Below are 5,819 nucleotides of genomic sequence, written 5' to 3' on the forward strand. Positions count from 1 at the left end.
CTATTGGGACTTCATTAACATCAAAAGCTTTTGCACAGCAAAGCCAAGAGTCAACAAAACCAAAAGACAACCGAAAGAATAGGAGAAAATATTTACAAATGACATATCAGATCACAGGCTGGTATCCAATCTATAAGGGACTTATCAAACTCAACACCAAAAGAACAAATAATCCAATCAAGAGATGGGCAGAAGACATGAACAGACATTTCTGCAAAGAAGATATCCAGAAGTGTTCAATATCACTAGCCTTCAGGGAAATACAAATCAAAACCACAATGAGATACCACCTCACACCAGTTAGAATGGCTAAAATTAACAAGTCAGGAAACAATAGATGTTGAAAGGATGTAGAGAAAGGGGAACCCTCCTACACTTTTGGTGGAGATGCAAGCTAGTGCAGCCACTCTGGAAAAGAGTATGGAGATTCCTCAAGAAGTTGAAAATAGAGCTGCCCTATGACCCAGCAATCGTACTACTGGGTATTAACCTAAAGATAAAAATGTAGTGTTCCGAATGGGCACATGCACCCAAATGTTTATAGAAACAATGTCCACAATAGCCAAACTATGGAAATAACCTAGATGTCCATCAAAAGATGAATGGATGGGGTGCCTGGTTGGCTCAGTGGGTTAAGCCTCTGCCTTCGGCTTGGGTCATGATCTCAGGGTCCTGGGATTGAGACCTGCATTGGCTTCTCTGCTCAGCAGGGAGCCTGCTTCCCTCTCTCTCTCTGCCTGCCTCTCTGCCTACTTGTGATCTCGCTCTCTGTCATATAAATAAATAAATTCTTTAAAAAAAAAGATGAATGGATAAAGAAGAATTGGTATACATATATATATTTGGTATATTATATATATACATATATATATATATATATACACACATACAATATTGTGTGTGTATACACACACACACACACACACACACACAATGGAATACTATGCAGCCATCAACCCCCCCCCCCAATTTTGCCATTTGCAATGATGTGGATGGAAGTAGGAGGTATTATGCTGAGCGAAATAAGTCAATGAGAGAAAGACAATTATCATATAATCTTTCCGATATGAGGAATTTGAGAGGCAGGGTAGAGGCTCATGGAGGTAGGGAGGAAAAAAATGAAACAAGATGGGACCGGGGAGGGAGACAAACCATAAGAGACTCTTAATCCCACAAAACAAACTGAAGGTTGCTGGGTGGTGAGGGGGAAGGATAGGGTGGCTGGGTTATGGACATTGGGAAGGGTATGTGCTATGGTGAGTGCTGCGAATTGTGTAAGAATGATGATTCACAGACCTGTATCTCTGAAGCAAATAATACATTATATGTTAATTAAAAAAAACAGGATTAGCTTAATCATTTTGTATTATACATAATTAATGAATCACTATGTTGTACACTTAAAAATGAATTTTAAAAAAACTCACTCATTTTAAAAGAACAAAGAATGTAGGATGATTTCATATACTTCAATTTTAATGTAATGGGATTTCCCACTACAATCTTTACTGCCCCTTTCTGGTAATTGTCACCTGACATAGTTAAAAGTTGTAAATGAGTAAAAATCTCTTTGTTTATACTGTCTCTGAGTGTTCTTCCAATACCTCAGCATGTCTACCCACAGAATCTTTCCTTTTCCTCTCATCAGCCCCTTGAGTGAATAATTGATGGTGTTCAGAAGACAGAAGAAGAGAACTTCAGAAAGGCATTTTTGTTTCTTTCCCTTCTCTGTAGATATGCATTTCCCAGGACAGATTATTACTTTTTATCTATTTATGCCATATTGTTCCTAACAATCTCTCATAGAAAATATTTTCCCATCTTTCTTTAAATGGAAAAAAATATATAGTTCCTGAGGAATAGAGTATGAACCTGAGTAAGGAAAAGATAGATGATACATCTTTATGTACCAAGAGAGTACTTTATAGATGTTTCCTTTCACTGGTCTAAGTTAATGGAGAATCCCAGAGGCAAACCAAGCAAGCAGTTAGGAGTTCCATATGAGACTGAGCTGGGGTTGTATGAGTTTTTTGGAGTTTTGGAGTCTTTTAGAGTTTTCTAGCCAGTTCAAAACATATGCAAAGTCAGAGCTATAAGTAAGGGTTTTCTTAGTTTTCCCCCTTCTGAAAATTTTAGGCCAAAATGATATTACAGTTTTTTCAAGGGGAGGAATATAAATTTTCAGGCAGGATTTTATCCTTGCCTGGGGTGGCCACCAGCAGAAAAGGAAGAAGAAGAGGTCCAATGCATGTCCTAACTGTTCGAGCATTCAATTAAGGACTGAGTGGAAGATGAATTCTAGAGGTCATAGGGTACCTTAATAGCCTTGGAAATCCTGGAGATCTGTTTTTTTTTTCTTTTATTAGGCAATTACTTAAGCTCTTTAAGCCTTGTTTTGCTCATCTATGCAATGTGATAGTACCCCATAGGCTTGTTCATTTTAAATGGAATGAGATATACAAAGCTCAGTAAGTTGTAAGCATTTTTTTTTATTATTGAGTAGTTGATTATGAGTAAGAACGTATGATAACCTCATCTTTACTATTTTTGTCATGAAGACTACTGAGTTTGTATTTTCTCCATGTTCTACTGAATTATTCTTTCAAAATTTATGGACTTCTACTAGGTAACCAGCAATATTCTAGGTCAAGGTTTCTCAACAGTAACACTATTAACATTTTGGAGTACATAAGTCTTTGTTGTAGAGGGCTATACTGTACCTCAACAGTATGTTGAGAAACATCCTGGACTTTGACCCACTACATGTCAGTAGGAACACCCCCCCACAACCACCCTCAGTTGTGGCAATGAAAAAATCTCTCTAGAGACTGCCAAATGTCTCCAGAGTTACAAATTGGCTACTTTTAAAACCACTATTCTAGATGGGATAAAAAAATGGGTTAAGGTATCTGCAGAAGTCAAGCAGGTAAGTAGATAGTTGATGTCAAAGGCTAGGGAAGGCGAGAAAAAGGAGATCCAAGATTGGGACTAAAATAAATTAAGTGCAAATCAAGAAACAGACTAAATTACCTTTTGAAAATGTATAAAAGAAAAGAACAAGATAACTATGGATGAAACCCTGAGGAATACTGCAAATAAAGGACTGCTAGAGGTCCTTCCTAATCCATTCTTACTCCACAGTAATGAGCTTTTAGCTTTCTCACGCTCATGATGTCAGAAACCACATTTTCCAGCATCTCTTCTAGCTGCATGGCTCTTTGACTGGAGTTTAGTCCCTGGGATAGTAGAAGGAGTCATGTGTGCAATTGCTGGGTCATTTCTAACTTACAGATAAGGTAATTGGCTCAGAATGCCACTCTTTTCCCTCCCACTGGCTGAAATATAGAAAGGACTCTGTCTCTACTTCAGTCAAGCAGACAAGTACAAATCAATTAGAGATGCCTCAGCAATAAGATGAAAAAACTTGGATCCAAAATGTGATATGAAAGGCAAATAAACTTATGCTGTGTTTAATATTCTATATCTGTATTGTTTGGCTTCTCAACACAAACAATAATTTGGCATCTCAATTAACACATAATTTAAGGATTAGGTAGAAGATAAGTGTCTATATAGGAACTGGAGACTCACTGATGTGAAGAGATCCAGAAAATTGTGGTATTAAAAAAGTCAAGGAAGTTAGAGATCTTCTGAAAAAAAAAAAAAAAAAAGTGATTTACAGTACCACAGAGGTAAGTCTGGTTAGATGAGAGGGACAAAAATAGACAAATACTGGCTCATTGATTACCTTAGTGGTATCAGGAGAGTCCAGAACACAGCACAGTTCAGCAGCAGTGAATCTGTAATACATAAAAAGTAAATTGGAGATATGAAGTAGCACAGGGTCAGTATAGGCAACACAAAAAAATTATATGAGAGCGTGAGGAACTAAATACAAAGGAGCTTGGGGAGATAAAAGATTTAAGAAAGGTTTAATCTAAAAGTAATTTCTTTCAGTTTGAAGTAATTACAGATTAATAAGAATTTGCAAAGAAGGGTACAATGGCCATAGAACCCTTCACCAGCCTCTCTAATGTTACATCTTGCATAACTATAGTATTGATACCAGGAAACCGACAGTATAGTTCAGAGAATTTACTCAAATTTTACCATTTATATACATGCACTGAAGTGTGTGTGGCTATATGTGATTTTATCACATATGTTTCTTTTTGTAACCATCACCACAATCAAGATATTTAGCTGTACTATATGACTGATAAATTATTGTGTAAGACTGATGATTCGCAGACCTGTACCCCTGAAGCAAATAATACATTGTAAGTTCATAAAAGAAATTAAAAAAAAAAAAAAAGACTGGTTAATTAGCACATGAATATTTCCTCAACTTCACTCCTAGAGAAAGACAGATCAAAATCACAAAGAGATGACACTTGACACCTATCTAAATGGCAAAAAACTTTCTAGCCCGACCATACTGAGAATGCAAAACAGCTAGAAATCTTATGCACCACTGGTATTGATGTAAATGATACAATAACTTTAGAGAATGTGTGTCAGTTTTTAAAAGTTAAATATATATCTAGTATGCGATGCAGTGCTCCCACTCCTAGATATTTACCCAAGATAAGTGAAAAGGATTTGTCTCTACATAAACTTGTACACCAACATTCACAGCAGTTTTATTTATAATGGGGAGAATGAAAACCACTCAAATGTTCATCAACAGAGCAGACAAGTTGTGTCATATCCACAGAAAAGAATATCACTTAATATTGAAATTAAATGAAATATGGAGACATGCAATAATATGAATGAATCTTAAAATGATTATGCTAAGTATAAGAAACCAGAGAGAAAAGAGAGCAGAGAGCCTGATGCGGGACTCGATCCCAGGGCCCTGAGATCATGACCTGAGCCGAAGGCAGAGGCCCAAACCACTAAGCCACCCTGGCGCCCCCAGTTACACTTGAAATACATACAATTTATTGCACCTCAAATATACCTCAGTAAAGCTGTAAGATCAAAATAAGATATAAAAGTTTTTCATTAGATCAAAGATTCATTGAGAAGTCGGAGCCCTGGATCTGGACAATAAGAAGGAACCAGGAATGTCTGACAGCTAGCTAAAACTATAGGACAGACCACATAGTTAGAGCAATTTCACCAGGAAACTCCATGTGAGCCATAACCATTGAACTCTCACTGCCACTACTGCAGAGCCCCAAGCTCCATAGCCACAGTGAATGATCTCAAATTGTTTCTTTCTGTAGCACCATTTGGCTGAGGTATCCCATTGTCATACCTTGATGATACCCCTAGCCTTCAGAGAACTATCACCTTTGCTTTTGTAATGGGGGCTGTGATGCTGCCTCTTCCCATGAACCACACCAAAGGGGCATCCTTCAACACATAAGAAGCATTCTTATTCTCAGTAGCCAAAAAGAGAAAAACAAAAAACAACAAAAAAGACCACAAAGCCACAAGTGACTCTCTAGGCATTCACATGACTCACATTTTCTGATGGCATAAGGACCTTTCAAGTTCTAGGTCTCTCTGACTTATTCCTGTGTCCAGCATACTGCACACACAGTCCTGGCTCTCTAGATAAGGACACAGCTGAACTACCCAATTCTGATTCCTCTGCTATTTACACACTATGCATTTTCATGTGCAAGATTTTGCAAGATTTGTTCCTTCTGTTCCCTGGGATGTATAGCAGACATTTTATCCTAGAAGATGTAGGAATAAACTTTTTTCCCCCTTTCCTTAATGTCTTCTTCTTCTAACCCTCTCTGTTTTTAGACTCTGCTATCTCATGCTTCTAAATTCCCAGCACTTTGCTCTCTGCTAGGCCA

The sequence above is a fragment of the Mustela nivalis genome, assembly GCF_964662115.1.
Source record: "Mustela nivalis genome assembly, chromosome: 8".
Classification (NCBI taxonomy): domain Eukaryota; kingdom Metazoa; phylum Chordata; class Mammalia; order Carnivora; family Mustelidae; genus Mustela; species Mustela nivalis.